Genomic DNA, 16947 nt, shown 5'->3' on the forward strand with positions numbered 1-16947 from the left:
GAAGTTAGGAGAAGCTCCAGTCAACAGCTTTTCTGTGTATTTTAGAACAATTGCATTCCTTTGTCTAAGCCAAAACATAGCCATCACCATTAAATAAATGTAAATCTTTCTTGAGAAGTCTGGTTCTCTTCCTTCATTTCCTGTAGCATGTTAGCTGCAGCTTATTTCAGGCTGTTTTCTCTTAACCTCCCAGAAAATGTAAACAGAGCATAAAAATCTTGTCCACAAATCTTCACACTAAGTCATTCTGAACTCCCACTAGGAGTACATTACCCATAAGATCAGTTATTGCAAATTACTATTGAAGTAGGCATTTTCTTCAAATATGTTGTAATGTCTAGGATGAAGAAAACTGGACAAAATTAAGGACAAAATTAAGTCTGTAACATGTTGTGCTTTGACAGTCCCAGACTTCAGGTTGCACGTCTTTTTGTTATACATTATAGTGGGTTTTGGTTGCTCAAAAGTTCGTTTCTTCTCCTAAGCATCCAATAAACATGACTCCTACAAAGGAAGATCATCTCACTAGTACAGTGCACCAAGACAGCTAATCTAAAACTGATATTGTATTGCTGAGTTAATTTTATTACAGTGCTGCTTTATTCTCTGTTTAGCACTGTCTGTTCTGTGGATCTTCTGTTTTGCCCAACAGAGTGAGATGAGTTAAACTATGAAATAATGCAGCCAAGTTTTCCGTTAGAGTCAGCTTCAATTTGTCATTTCTTCATTCTGCCACTCCTCACTGTAGTCTGTGCTTATTTACTAATTATTTCAGGTATCAGTAGTTCTCCTTTAATGAAGTCACGCAGCATATATTTCTCTCTAAAACCAGACTGGAAAGTGGTCATCTACTTGCAATTGACAGTGATTTCTACTGCCATCATGTGTATTTCCTCTGTTTTGATGATAACATGTTGGGAAATGTTTTCCAGATTTAAATACAATACAATGGAGCATGTCACCTATACATATGGAGAATAGTACTTCCTGTTCCCATTAATTTGTGCCCAACTCTGTCATACATGAGCATTGTCCTTGGCTGCTGCTGTAAATATCAGTCAAATTACTTTTTACGACTTGTAATTGCATTATATTTCTGAGTAGCTTTCATCCAGGTTTCTCCCAGGATATGTTTTAGTACTTCTGCACCAAAAGTTCTGGAAATACTATTTTGATATGAATGCATGGTTTTCATTCATATATATATATTGTTAGTGTTGCTCACATGGGTCTGTAATCAGAAAAGCATGCATTAAGATTAAATGAGAATTCAATTCAAACAATAAATTTATGTGTAGTAATTAAATATTGCTGACCAAAGCCTTGATATATTAAACAAATGGTTTTGGTTTCATTAAAAGATGGCATTTCTTTTAGAGTCCCACTTGTATTTAGTTGATAAAAGTTGGAAAAAATATATTTTTAGATATGATAGTTACAGCATCATGAAAAGCCTTTCTACACAGTTATGCTTAAATATCTAATGCTATGCTGTAAGTTCAGGCATGTAGCACATGATGCAGAGTTCTTTTTTGTATCAGCTGTCTGTTTTTCTTATCATGGTGAAAATACCAAGATAGAAATGTCTTGTCTCTATCTTTCTTGTGATTCCATGCAAACATATTTTAATGGTCAGCTAAACTGTGCAGATTAATTTTAAACTGGGAAATAATCATTCTTTGCCTGTGTCTGTGTGGCTGCCTGTGGGTACCTGTACACTTGGATGTGTGCATTCTGTATCTTTCCATTAAAGTTCTGGGAGAAATTTGCAGTAAGCTGTACTATCTTGGTTTCAATGTGGGCATGTGTTTCTTTGAAGAATATCTAAAAAGTTTAGAAAAAGAAAAATGTATTAAGCCTGCAGATTATATAATGGCCAAAACAATTTGGAATGATACTTTGGAACAGTATATTTAGCTAATAAGCTGAAGGCAGCAAATATAGCACTGATTTTTAAAAAGTTTTCAGGGTGTTTCAGGGGACCGTTGACTGATGAGCCTGCTATCTGAAAAATTAGTACATTATCTAGAAATAATAGGATGATCTAGAATAAAGAAATTAGAATAATAAGATCGTGAACACAATGTGACATTTTGGGGGAAAAAATATTTTGTAAATAGAAGTATCTCATAAATCTACTCAAACTATTTGGAAGAATCAACAAGAACCATGTGGATGAGTGAAGTCTAGTTGATGCAGTCCACTGGATTTCCAAAGGTTTTCAACACAGTCCATTTTGAAAGGCTTCTGAAGAAACTAATTAGCCAAGGGATAAAGGCTTGACAAAATATATCTTGTTGCCCAAATAAAAGTAAGTGTTTAAAAGAAAGTAACCGAAAATAGATGTAAACTGTCAATTCTCAAAAGAGCAGGAGATAACCAGTTGAACTCCACACAGAACTGTGCTGAGTTTGGCACTGTTCATCATAAGTGCCTCTTTTTCCATCATTTATGGAAACATCAACATCATTTATGTTTTAAAAAACAAAAGAAAAACCCTTTCCTCCAAACAAAAAAAAAAAGGTGTTCAGGTTTCGGGTGTTTAGGTACAACAGATCCATAGAGAATTATTTTTATCAGTTAAGGCAATCTATGTTCTCATACTTTGGCAGGAGATTTGTTCAAGTTCTGTATGAAAATATATTATTAGCAGTATGTGTAGCTATACATCCAGAATATGTTAAAATTTTAAGTCTAAGAAAAACTATTCTGTGTTACTGAATATGCTTTACAATATTAGTAAATGTTTTAGCAATTATGCCAGTATTCTTACTTTTTATTACAAGGCTGAACACTAGTACAGAAATACAGGGGGTTTTTTACTGATAAAATGCTGAGGTTTTTTGATTGTTTTCATAATTCCTTTAATAATAGTAAAGGATTTTGTAGTTTATGAATTCAGCATTCCCCAGCAGCAAGTTGAAAGAGTTGTTGCCAGTACTGTAAACTTGATAAATGATTGTGCACTGGTACCTAATACCTTCATATTCAGATGCTAAAACTGCTCAGGCCTGCTGGGTTCATGATGTGATCGTCCCTGGCACATTTCTATTCCACTGCTCCTGTAGAGCCTTCTATTTTTTGATTACTTAAAACCGTCCTAACATTGATGTGGGGCTGGACAGCACAAGTACACTCTGGCAGAAGTGCAGGGTGGGAGAGCATACACTACTTTTCTCTGAAGGCAGCGCTTCAAGCCTGTGAGACAGACTCAGCCACAGCTCAGTCCAGCTGCAAACATTGGTTGACTGTGTGCAGTGGAGTAGTTTGAGTGAGCAGATTCACTGCGGGAGGAGAAAGAAGGATTCAATTGTGCAAACACAAATTGGCAGCTACCAAAATGAGAAGATGGCATGGGGAAAACATACGTTCTACTTGCTGAAAGATTGCCACTGGCGTCAATGGTAGCAATTTAACTGTGTGGAGTATTTAGCGAGAGACAAACCTGTACTTTGAAATCTGTTTGACCAGACAGAGAGAGGTCCGGAATTGTCATTGAAAGTCAGTTGAGTAGTAACTTCCAGATCTCTGGGAGAGCATCCTTTCTGCAAGGGTAGAGGCCTAAGCTCTCATCTGCATTTATCAAAGTTTTTAGATAGCCTTCCTGAGAGTATTGCGAGTTCCTCATTCAGCAGAAAGACACTCTTATTTGCAGAAGGAAAATACAGCATAACAGCAAAAGAACAGCGCCTCAAAGGATATGTCTTTCTACCCTGAACATATCTGTTACAGTGTCATTCATTCCGTTCAGAAGAACTGATGTCAGATGACAGTAAATTGTTTGCAGAATCAGCAGTGAGTTATTTGTCAGTAGCCGGAACACCTGCTGGAGATGATGGAGTTTTTCTGAAATAAACCAGTACTGCTGCAGCCTTTAACAGTGGAGAGGATGAGCTGTACAAGATATCCCATTTTGGTTTAAATTACTGTTTGAAAATTTCTCCTTATAATTTTTTTAAAATTTATTCTTAAAGTATTTCTGTATTTTGGATTTTAATTTTAGCATTTTCTTTGTCAGTTATGAATGTTTTAATTACATTCATCTCAAAATAGATCACTTGAAACCAGGAGATTTTTCTGGATGTAAATTCTACTAAATTGTTCCTGTATGGTTCTTATTTTGCTGAAAGGTGGTTGGTGTGTTTTCTTCTGAGGTGAATTTTAGTCTGGTAGTTTATGTATGTAATGTAAATATGATGTGGTCAATATATTTCTTATTCTTACTCTTATTTCTTATTTTTACTAAGCTCTTTCCTTAAGTATTTTTTCTAGTTTGAGCATTTTGCACAAGTAAACAAACTTGTTCAGGCCTCTGTTGAGGGCAAGAATGCAAAGTAAAAATACCAGAGTTGGTTTTCTGTTGAGCTGAAAATACAACTGGCTTCATGTGTTGTGTGCAGCTGAAGGAGTGTTATAGGAAGGTGGTTATAAATGCACCTTTGTACTCTCCCTAATTATTTTTTTTCACACACTTGTGTCCAGGAGCAGTCACTATTGCCCTGGACATCAGTGACTTAGTGCAGCACTCCCTTTGTTGCAGTCTGCTACTTGTTTTCTGCTTCACCCAAACATCCACAGGAGCTTGCAATAATGCAAGAACTTTTAGCGTTACTTAAGGACTTCTTTTCACAACGTAATACTAAAGGAACCATATTGAAAAATACAGGAATGCTTCCAGACTCCCAAACAGAATTAGAAAGTTAGAAATTTAGCTACAACTTCTTCTTTAATTTGTTGCAAAATACTGTTTCTTGTCACGCTGCCTCAAGAGAGGACTATCTCACAAGACTTCTAATTTTGAATCATCAGTTTGTGAAGGGTATTCCTTTTAAGGAGTCACAGCTCAATAATTTTCTTAGTCAGATAGAGATATCTGCATATTAACTTTGTTTGTTTCAGTTGTCACCGTGGACATATTCAGTATATATTCTCCTGAATTGTTATCATTCTCACATTTAAATTTAAAGAAAGGAATCACTTCCTGCAGCATTTCCTTGGTATTTATTTAAAAAAATGACTACCACATAAATGCCTGTGATAGTCCACTTCAAAAAGACTAAGTCTAAAAGACGTGAACAAAAAATAGTGACCAGCAGGGCTAATTCTTTTATTTAAGTGTTCTCCCTTGCTTGCTGTTGGTCTTACTTGTCCGGCTGGACTGGAAATTCTTTCTCATGAGGTACCTGATGTGCTACTAAAACCAAGTATCAAGCAACAGTAATAAGGGCAGGGAGTGTTCTGCTAGCTAACGTACACTGCCTGCCAGCAGGTAAGCTGCTCTTTATAATGCTACCTCACAGAGTTTAAGGATATTTTGAGGGTAAAACTGGTCTCGCTTGCTTTCTTCATGTAGCATAACAGAACAGCCGCTTTTTGAAAAACAGGTAGCACTGTCGAGGGACTCCTTTTTCTCTGCAGAAAGCGCCAGTGAAAGCTCCAAAGGACACGCTGTAACCTGTCCTAAAGAACAATGAAAAGTATGGCAGGAATCTGTGAGTTTTTACACTGGAACTCTGTAACTTCATTTGCCTTTGGCTGGCTGCCAGCGGTGCGCACACACTGCCACGGCAGCTGAAAGCGCGGCACCGCTCCGCAAACCCACCGCGGCTTTGGGCTCTTAGAGGTAAGGCCGCTCGGGGGGGACCAACGGAGGAGGAACCAGAAATAGCTGGACGGACCTTCTCCAGAGGATCCCCGCTGGAAGCCCGCCTGCCCGGCAGCAGCGGTGCGAGGCCTCCACCCCCGGCGAGCCCTCCCCCCCCGCCCCGGCTTCGCCGCCGGCGCCCGGGGAAGGTGCTCCTTACATGGGCATGGCCGCGGCCGGCGGCGGCTGCCGCTGCTCGCCCGGGGCCCGGGCGGGGTGGCCCGCTGGAGCCGGGCCGCGGCCGAGCCGGGGGCGGCGCGGCCCCGGGGGGGTTCAGCCAGACAAAGAACAGTGCCGGCAACCAAATAAGGAAGTTGGAGCTGGAGGATTTCAGAATACGAGCAAGGGGGGGCGGGGGGAGATGGCGGGGAAGCCGGGGAAGCAGTTTTTCTGCAGGAAGCCGCTTTCGGTTGTTAAAAGCGAAGTGGTAAATACAGGGGATCAAGGCTCACGAACTTGTCGTTACCCTTCTGTAATCTTCTGCCAGCACAGCTGAAGGATTCAAGCTGCGTTTGTCATATTTTCTCATGTTTCTGAAAGTTCTTTATAGATTTTTGTTTGTAAAGGAGGGGGTCTTTGGCAGCCCCCTTGGTTAGCAGCCTGAAGATAAATGAGTCTTCCTCTGCCAGGGGAAAAAAATCCCATTGTGGGTAATTTCAGGCATTACGAAAACACATTATGAATTTTTGCCGACTGCAGTGTTCTAATGAAAACTTAGCAATTCATCTAGGAAGAGTACTTATGCACCCCTGAGAGACTGAGGTGTCTTTGCAGTTGAGAACAGTTGTAGAGAAAGAGAGAAAAGGAGCAAAATGAGTACTGAGAAAACCATCCTGTCAATTCTGATAGAAAAGCATTTCATAACAAAATGTCTTGGTGGAAAAATATTCCAGGGTATCAGAAATGCAAGTAAGCTGCTGTTTTAAACGTAGGTATGGAATTCATGCCTTGCGATCCTAATCCCTAGGGTCTTGGCACCTTTTTTTTTTTTTTTTTCTACTTTTAAAGGTCTTATTCCTGGTGGGAAAAGACACAGAACACCATTCACCTTTTCACTTCAGACCTACTCGGAGCAGGAAGAATTAACACAACAGAAACATTCAGTAGATGAAGGAGCAGCTGTGATCTCTGCTGACTGTGTGAAAGCTAGAACAGAGAAAACTAAATAGCTGTGGGCACAAACTTCAGCAGTAACATTTAACATACTGGCCTGGTTTGCTCTGGTTTCAAAACGTTAGCAACAGAATGTCTCCTAAATTCACAGCCTTTATAGCAAACAATTACATGCACTATAAGCTTGACATCCTGATGAAAGGAAGTAAGTTATGCCTTGATCTTGAAATTGTGACCAGATCTGCTCATAAACAGCTACTGAATAACATTTTAAATATTGCGGGGAAGCCTGCCTCAGAAGAAACAGCTTCTCTGTCTTTCCTGACAGGCCTCCCAATTACAGCAGCTGTAAGTTACCAAAGTGTAACTAATTGAAAGATACAACACACTCACTATTACCATATCAGGAGTATTAAAGAAGAGAATGTAGTATTGAGATTTGAGTTGGGAACTTGGAAGGACTTGTGGGTGACATTTGAATAGCTGTAACCACCTGTGACTTTATATAACCCTCCTAACAATTTAAGCATCTGAAGTGTAGGTAGACCTGTCATAGATCCATAGTAATGCTTGCAAATGTGATTTCAATATCACAGCTGAAGAGTGTTATGCCAATTTTACTATGAAGTTAAGAAGAAGCCATAGATAGAATACTAACAAAATCACAGAGAGTAAGCTTTAGGGAAGGTTGTTTTGCTCATGATCCCAATATGTTGATCGAAACAGAAGAATATTACAGTTGTCTCTGTAATAGATTTCATTAATAAAACATAGAGAATCTGAGAAGAGTAGTAGAGTGATGGAGAATGAAAGTGCAAGGAAAAGCTCCAAGAGTTGGGAAACAAATACAGGGCAGAACCAGCTGCACAGCTTGGGGGAGAAAAGAAACTGGACAATAACTTACAAAATAGCTGCCCTTTGTGGTGTTAGGGAAACTGGCACTTAACACGAGTCAAAATCCTTTTGAGTCTGAGTGAATCGTTTTCCGGGTTACATTTTGTTATATTTTAATGGAGCTATTTCCAGAGCTCATACACATTGCTATACCAGTGGTTGTGCAGGCCAGGAAATTCTCATGGATTACTCATGGTCAGAACAGACTAAGAATGTGGCTACCAAAGTGTTTAGGTACTTTAAGGAAGCCATTGGGATACTTCACTTCTCTATATGCTTGTTGTTCAACCCTCACTGTTCCAGTTCCTTGTTAAAAAGTACCCATGTAGTAGACCCACAGTTTTTCTCCATGCCATCATAGGGGTTACACAGTAAGCCTAATCAATATCGTTTATACAATTTTGTACCCTCAAGACCCTTGCTATTTTAGTCCAAAACATGAAGCAATTAGTACTATAGCAAAGAAGACTTAAGCATGAGTCACTTTATCACCATGTACATACACATGCATGTTTGTGTATACATGTACATCCATTAAAATGATAATTGACTTGTTGTGAAAATTGTCTCAGCAATAGAAGCTTCTAATTTTTGTTTTCCTCTATGAGTAATTAGAAGTTTGGGAAAAGGTCCTCTTTTCATTTTACTTTTGTTGAATCACATTTTAACAGATTGGAGATTTTGCGGCTTTCAAATGTTGGCTCTAGCTATGGTTTCCTCTCTGGAAAACACAGAACTTTGATGGTGTGTATTGGCAGAATTGAAAGTGAAGGGAAATGCTTGCTTAAATAATCTTTCTTGTAACAAACGTGATCCTTTGCTTTCCATAATGCTAAGAAAAACAAAAACGACAAACAACTTGGTACTCCTAGTTCAGACATTGTGAATTTCACCAACAGGAAATAATACCAAACAAAGCAATTTACAGTTATGACCTCAGTGTCTGCCAACACCAGCAGAGTGAGGTAGTACAGGATGCTTGGAATACGGGGTTCAAGAGACTTCTGAAATAGTGCTAAATGCTTTGGCCTGGTACATGTTTAGCAATTGCCATTTCAGAGGTGTAGTTAGTCCCTTTTGTTTTTAGGAAAACTTAACTTTGCATTCTGGCTTTCTAAAGAAATCTCACACTCTCATGCATTCCAAGAAAATCAGTGTCCTGTTCCTGGGTTAGTAATGCCCATTCAAAGCTTTTAAATGTTGTGAAGTACAGTATGGGAGGAGATGTAATTTTATGGAGATTTTTTTGTTTGTTTTAAATAAAAAAAATGAAAATCCACAATGGTTGGCATGTCAAAGCTGACTTTGCATAGCTAGTGGAAGTGGGATGCATTTCCTATATGTAAGAAAAACAGGGAGATTGCTGAATTGGGCTCCATAAATCACTGGATTCAGTCAGATGCATATGAAAAAGTTTGAAGGCTTGTAAACTCTTTCAGTTCCCTCTTCTAGTCCTTCAGTGTCTGTGTTACTGCCATTTCCATTTGAGCTTAACGATGTTTGAACTGTAATATGATGCAAAGCTCCATTGTGGCTAGCTGAATACTATTTGGGTTGATTTACAGGCATGCCTGTATTCTTTAATTAATTTCCAGTTTTTAAGACCAAAAGAATGTCATGTGTCTCCCCCATGTAGAAAACACCATTTGAATCTCAATCACAACTTCTTCCTAGATGTCAGAATTTTTTAGTGGCTTTTTGTTGTTGTTGTTTTCTTTTTCAAAAACATCCTGTTTTGATTTAAAGAATTTGAGAGATCTGGTCTTAACTAGCATGATCAGAATTACACACTCCATTGCAGCTTTTAATGTTTTTGTTATTCACCAGCTCGGATGCTAAAATTTTGCATATCATAATGAAGGAAAACGAAGAGGTAGGTAAATAGAAGAAAGGAAATAGAAGCATATAGTTGTTTGTCGTATAGTAGCACCTGGAAACTAGCTCTTGTGGATGACAATTGTGGTTTAGGCCACGTATGGTATGTGTGCTCTATTAACATATACTCCCTTCACTGAAGATACACTGCAAGCAAAAAGGTTGCATTTAAATACTAAAAATTATTCTGTAGTAGTTTAGGAAAGTCCATTCAGTTGTTTTATCTTCCTTTCTTTTAACTCAGATTGCTGTGGATGTAATTACTTTGTGTAAGGTTTTCTCTCTGCATTTTCATCTTTTTTTCCTGAAGTCATCATTTTTAATTTTCGTACTTTAAGCAATACTAATTTCCTTTTATTTACAGGGTTATGTAAAAAGTGAATACTCATTTTGTGAAGATTCTGAAAGTTTGAATGAATGCTAGCAAAAAAGCCCTTATATGACTTCAGGCAGTTTGGTGTTTGCCTCTTTTACTAATGGCATTTATCATTACCTCCATTAGTCCACAGAAATTAATAGTTGGGTTTTTTACTGCATTTTTCCAAAAACTGGTTGTTATAATTGTCATTACATTTTAAATATTTCATTTAAATATGAGGACTTCATTGGGGTTGTATGCAATTGTCTTTTTACATGTAGGTTAGTTTCCCTCATTTTAGTTTGCCAGTCATGCTGTACATATAGTTGGAAACTCCTTAAACTAGAAACAAATGTTCCTGGAGCTGGAATGATAGGCAAAGTTGTTTACAAGAAAGAATCACAGATCATATTAAGTTTTAAGTTAAGCATATGGTTTTGTTTCCTTTCTCTTTGGATCTTTATCTCACATTCTGCCTCATGTTTGGTTCCCAGTAAGTTGAGCTTCATTTTCACTTTCCGTGCCCCATTGTGCTTGTGGAGTCACAGTGAAGCAAGTGTCTTGAACTAAGCTGATGTGCACAAGCTGTCTTTTTGCTTTCATCTTGCATCGCCATGAAGTGAACACGAGCATACATACATAGACATAAAATTCTTCTCCAAAATTCTTGGAACATATGTGCAAAATATGTGCAATGTAAGAGCTGTGACAGAAGAAAATGTCAGAGAACTCGGTTTTCTTTACTGCAATATTAACTCACTCCACTATAATCAAATACAAAGGAGAAAGTGCAGCTAAGAGACGTGAGGTCCAGATACTGGCTTTTTATAATTGGCTTTTCCTACCGTATGTCAGTCCATTCTTTGTTGTGTGTATTAGATTACCTGCAGCTGTTACTGGCTGAACTGTGTTCTGCTTGTTAGCTAAAATACTCTCCTTGACCAGCATACTAACCCAAAATCAGAGAGACCTGATTAGTAATGAGCGATACTCTTTTTATCTTTGTACTGTCTTAATACTATGTGTATGAGCTGCCATGCTTCTTCCCCATAGTCATGTACCAGAATTGGAAACAGAGTGCTAGTGCAGTGCCAGTCTTCTCGCTGCCAGGATCTGCCATGTAACTCTCTGTTCTAGCAATGGGGGGATGCTTTATTTCCCCCTCCCTTTTTCCTAGTTGGCATCGTTCCTCTGTTCGCCCCGTTACATTCTGGAGCATTTGAGTGATGTGGCATGAGTTCTGAGTCCTAAAGAGGGCTGGGTGGTGAAAAGGGGTGAAGGGATTTGAGTAAGCAGGGGAAGTTTCAGTGCCACCTTCTTCTGCATCGTCCACCATAGAATGAAATTTCTCTGGTACAGGTCTTGCTCATCTTGGGGGTTCATACCAGTTGGAGGAAAATAGTTTGGTGATATTCTTGCGTAAGCCAAACAGGTTCCAGACATCCAGAGCTGGACTATAGTTCGTACTGATTTGAAAGAGGAGCTAAAAGAAGAAAGACGAGCACTCTTACTTTCAGCTGCCCTAACGCCTCTTAACTATTGCCCAGGTTAATAGCAGTGAGATAAAAGGCAGTATGTTCATACACTTTTTGCTGTCTACGTTGTAGAAAATTCAAGTGATACCACTGATCGCCACTGTGGACAAAGCATGGATTTGAGAACAGAGGTTTTATAGATGTATCTTTTGAGATCGCCCATCTTGTGTTTAAGCAGATGTTTAAGTAGATGTTACTGATGATTAGCTGTGTTCTATGATTACTTATAAAACTGATGTTGGTGTGTAATCTGAAGAAAGCACTGGATCCAGACCAAGTGGGTTCTGGTAGGAACGACAGAAATCTGTTGTTCAGTCCTCATTTCCTTGTGGAAAAAAAGAAATTATGCCCTTAGTGGAATATGCAGTAGTAATTAATGTATTTACAGTGAGTTTTTGACACTCTGGTTTTGCATAATTAGACTGCAAAATAGCATGATTTTCGTAACATATAGTAAATGTTCTCTGAACTCTGATGCTATCCTTTGACAGGTGAAGAAGACAGGAGATCGTTTGTAAAACAGATGACTACAGTGCAACAGAGTGATACGGTTTTTCTGTAAAAAGCTTTAAATTCAGTATAAGGTTATGCTCAGGGACTTGGCAGCGATAAGTAGGGGCATGTGTTATTTAAAAAGAACAGAAAAGTATTAAAAAGCTTAGAAGGATAACTCGAGACATCGCTTCACGCAGCCATCCCACCCGCTCTGTCACGCAGACATAAGCGTTGTGGAAATCATGGAAGCTTTCCTACGCCGAAAAGCTAACGTAAACTCTCGTGGCGACGCTTTTGTGCAGCTGTGTGGCCGTATGGAAGGGCCTGGGATGTTTCCCCTACTCTCCAGGCAGCTGCAGCGCCTGCTTCTGCTTTAGCACAAATTCCTCAAGCTTTTCTACTGGCTGTGGACGCCGAGCGCCTGGAGGGAAGAAAGTGAACTTCCAGCACGGGACCCCAGCCTTTTTTGGCAAAAAGCGTATCAAAAGGCCCCGGTTCTTGCAGCTCCGAGGGGAGAGCGATTAAGGCTTGGTCTGCGGCAACAGGGAACGCCGATCCCGATGGCGATTCGCCGCGGGAAGCCCGCGTTTCCCTGCCGTTCCCAGCAGCCGGGTAACGCCTCTCGCAGGCATCGGGGAGCCCAGGGTGACGGCGGGACTCTTAACGTGAAGCCGCCGGAGTGGGACGCGCCGGCGGCGGCTCCCTGAGTCACGGCGCGCCGCCCGCGCCGCCCGGCCCTATATAGCGCCGGGTACCTGCGGCCGGCGCGCCGCCCCGCTCCCGCCGCCGCCGAGCTCCCGCCGCCCCGCTAAACTCGCTCTCGGGTATGTGATAACTGCCCGCCTAAACGTTGCCGAGGTAAGATGGCAGGATGCTTTCGTGAGTTCGTACGTGACGTGTTGTCTTCGGACGAGGCGAGCGCACGGCAGAAGCGGTGATGGAAAGCGAGAGGTCAGGGCAAATGAGATCGTGCTGTAATGGAATTGGGCTGACGGCGTTTCTTTCGAGTATTTTTTTTTGCCCGACTGTTTCTTGCCCTTTTAGTTTGCCACATCGTCTGTAGGTGCATTCCAGTTTGGCTGATGCTCTTTATTTGCCGACCTTGGCCATCTGCTTGGTGTTTCCAGATACAGAAAGGATGCTGCTGTGGCGGCAGCGGCTGTGTGTATCTCTGTAGCTCAAGACTTGCTAAATCTTTGTTAATGGTTGTTAGTAAATGTGACAGAGCAGTTAAATATGAGTGCTTTCGCAGCCTTCTTTATAGGAGACTTCTGTAGGAACCCAGTGATACTCCTGGATGAAAAGCGAGTTGGTAATGAACAGGAGACTTGGATGTTTTAGAAACCTCACTATGGCTTATTACAAAAATCAAACCAAAATCAAGCAAAACAGTGGGTTGGGGTTTGTTGGTTTGTTTTTGTTTTTGTTTTTGTTTTTTTTTTTTTTTGTCCTGTGGAGTTCATTAGTCTGTAAGGAAGACATATTTGGTGCCCTAGCAATGATGTACTCTTGTAGCTAACTTTTTTGTCGAATGTTTATCCTTTAGTGTTCAAAGGAATTTGGTGTTACTTAGTAACTTTGTAACTTATAACAGTAACGTCTTTGGATTTTTTTTTTTTCTTCTTTTCCAAGTCTGTAGCAGGCATTTGTTTAAGTTTTAGTAGCGAAGACAAAAAAAAAAAAAAAAAAAAAAGTGAAAGTTTCCTGGCAGCAGGAGCATAATTAGAAAGAAGGCTGGGAAAAGTAAGACTGGCCTTCCTTATAATGATGTGTTTACAGAAACTTGGAAAGCAGAGATATGCATTGGCTATCAAAGAGAAACCAACGTCTGCTGTTGGAACATTTTCGTCAGCCTTATATTAAGGAATATGGCACTGCAGAGCATACATCTAAAAATAGGAGCGGACACATTCAATGTTTCATTAGGTTTTGAGGTCAAGAAACTGTTTTTCCACAGAATTCTGTGGCTGTATTGAACTGAAACCGTGGTTCCTGGGACTAAACCTTATATTTCTGAAATTACCTCCGTAAGATGTATTGCATATTGTATGGAAAGTTTTTTGTCCACTCACAAGTCTGTGCACTGAAATACACTGGAGTTCTGGGGTGGGAAGAGTTATAATGATGTTCTTAAGGAAACCCAACAGTTTACAGGCATCCCGAGCTGGTCTGTGATTCACAATGCATACCAGACATAGAAGGATTAAGATATAGAACTGATAACAAGAGGATGAAAAAACATATCAAAAGTTAAATGGCTCTCAGTCCACGTCCATTGGTTGTATCTAAACCACTTCACTATGAAAAAGACAGCATATACTTGTGAGAACAGGATTCTAAGGGAGATTCTGTTGCATCCTGCTTTTGGATGGGGAACAAAACCTGACAGAACTGTCTGCGAAATAATATTCTGGTACCAATTTTTCTGGCCAGGAGGAGAAACCCTGTGGGAAAAGGTGGGGGCAAAGGGATAAAAGTTTGAATAAAATAAACTGGGAAGATTGAGTAGGAAATATACAGATGTTCTTACAACTTTTGAAACTCTTAGGAATATGCAGGTAGGAATTTGTTGGAATTAGGAGTGTCTCATTTGGATAAAACCCCTTCTCTCATCTTTGAGATAGTAGAAACCTGATAACCATAAAGTCGGAATTTACCAAGTTATCATACACTGTGATCTGACGTAGAAGTTTTCCAAAGATCAGAGTGGTGGATGTATGGTAAATTATGGTGAATTGTTAGCAGTTCGCAGATGTATGTCACATAGCTTTTCTTGTAGGTTTATGAGAGCCAAGCAAATATATATTTTTTTCAGTGAAAAACTTCTGAAAATTTTAAGTGTGATTTAAGTAACAGTAAGCAGCCTGATGTATCAGGATTCCATTAAAAAGCACTGCTGTAAAATACGTGGGTTTATGTTCTCATACTTAGTGAAGTGCTAGAAAATTCTCTATTATCTTCAAATTGTTCTTCAATTTATCTTTTTTTTTTTTGTAAAAGCAGAACAATTATATATATTGTCCTGCCAAGCTCATCTTGCTGCACACTCATGCACTTATTATTGTGGGCCTATTATTTTTGACTAGCCTGAGTCTACTGCTTTCTCTTTGCAGAAAGTATGTGATGATTGCAACATATAAAACTTTGCAAAGTGTTATTCTACAGTAATTATTGGTTTTGTGTAATTAGAATTATTGTAAAGTAATTATTGAAATCTAGAGTTCCAGGCAACAGAAAGCAACTCACTATTCTCTGTTCTGCACTGAAGAATTTTTTGAGCTGGTACAACAGTTGTGGAAGGCGTCATAGTCTAACCCCCCAGGACTGGGGTTGCAGTTTTGTCATCCACTTTGTGGTCTGCATGACTGCAACAGCCATTTCTAATAGCTATGTTAGCTATGTTAGAACAGCATGCCTCCATTTCTGTAAGGACACAGTGGTAAATCTGATGAGTAATGTTCAGCTGTTGGATTTTGGGCATTGGAAGACAAAGGGAGCGATCTGGCTGGACGTGACCTGTGGGATGCTGGTCAGCCCAGTTACGTAGAGAATTCCTTCTTTCTCTCCTGTACAGAATTTCTTTCTATTCCTCTGCTTCTAAATGATCCACGAGACTCGCATTATTTAAACTTTCCTAGTTCTCAGCTGGGCAAAGTAAACTTGTAAAATCATGTATTTGATGGGAAATTGTTGTGTTCTTCAAACAGCAAATGAATTTCTCAACCAGCTCTGCTTAAAGTAGCTGCTTTGTGATTTTACTGATGCCAAAAGTAATGTGGATCCACACGCCTGGGAGCAGAGTAGAGCATCAGTCGGTGTGATGTCATGTATATAGGTTTTCTCTGTGTGTATTGCATCATTTTCTGTAGGTTGTGAATAGTGGTAGGCACTGAAACATGACAGACATGAACATAAAGACCTTTGGTTTTAAAAAGCTGAGTTCCTAAGATGAAAATGTGCAGATAAGGGGGTGCAGTGAGGAGAAACTGTCTGAAAAATGAAAATAAGCATATGCACTTTTGGTTACATATTTTCCATATGAAATGTTTTATGTTATTGTCATATGTCTTTTCATTTGCTGTTTACTCTCCAAGAAAGGAGTCTTCAAGTATTTGGAGATCTACTGGACCTTTACTGACCTGAGAAGAGTTGGTGGCCCTAAGATTTTATTTTCCCAATAAAAATTTCAGGATTATGTAGAACATATTAATTAACTGATAGTCCTATATGTTCTTGAGAACATAATCATTGGCTGGAAACTTTTCATCCTGGGAATATTCTTTAATAAAAATATGCCTATGGAATTTTGTAGTCATGAATCATCTTCCATCTTGGAAATATTCCCATTTTCTTAACAGATAGCATTTCAGTGCTAGATTAAGTAATAAAGTTCCCTTTGGAGTGAAGCTCCCACTCAGTCATAGCAATACTGAGCAATGATTTCATAGTGATAATACATCCATTTGGAAGAATTAGGAAGAATGCATACAGAGTAATTACTAACCAGGTTATAGTATGCCCAGAAGACTCCTCTTAACCTCTTATTTTGCAGAAAGTGAAGAGGAAAGTCTTTTGTGACCACAAGTGTCAGAACTTCCTGGAGCTTTACAGATCATTTAACATTTTGGTATTCATATAATTTAAAAAAAATGCTTGCTATGCCATCATAATTATCATAGAAGGACAACAAATAATTAAGGCACTTCTTTTTACGTATGTGAAGTATATTTTCTGGATTAGCGCAGGAATAGAAAACTTAGGAAACATTTTTCTTCCGCATTGCTGTCTAGACACTTAACATGGTCCTTCTCCCACCTGCTTGAGAGATTCTAGCCCTTGCCAAGGCAGGAAGTTTGTATTTCCTTTATTGAAGCAGAAAGTGATTGTAGTTAGCGTATTGTGTAGGGCACTCCCCAGCGCTTCCCTTTTCCACAAAGGGAAGGCGTTTAAGATAAATTAATCCAAGCTTTTTACTCTTTATATAAATAAAATACACTATCAACTGGGGCTCAATCTTATTGCTGGGCCTTTTT

The 16947-nt window shown here is 39.4% G+C and overlaps 1 protein-coding gene across 2 annotated transcripts in view; it reads left to right on the forward strand.

Annotated features, from left to right (window-relative positions):
- PALLD (palladin, cytoskeletal associated protein) overlaps positions 1–16947 on the forward strand; it is a gene marked incomplete at its 5' end in the record, with an annotated part of 205036 nt that overhangs the window by 125185 nt on the left and 62904 nt on the right. The window lies entirely within an intron of this gene.

Source organism: Vanellus vanellus (genome assembly GCF_965231255.1).
Source record: "Vanellus vanellus genome assembly, chromosome: 4".
NCBI classification, from domain to species: Eukaryota; Metazoa; Chordata; class Aves; order Charadriiformes; family Charadriidae; genus Vanellus; species Vanellus vanellus.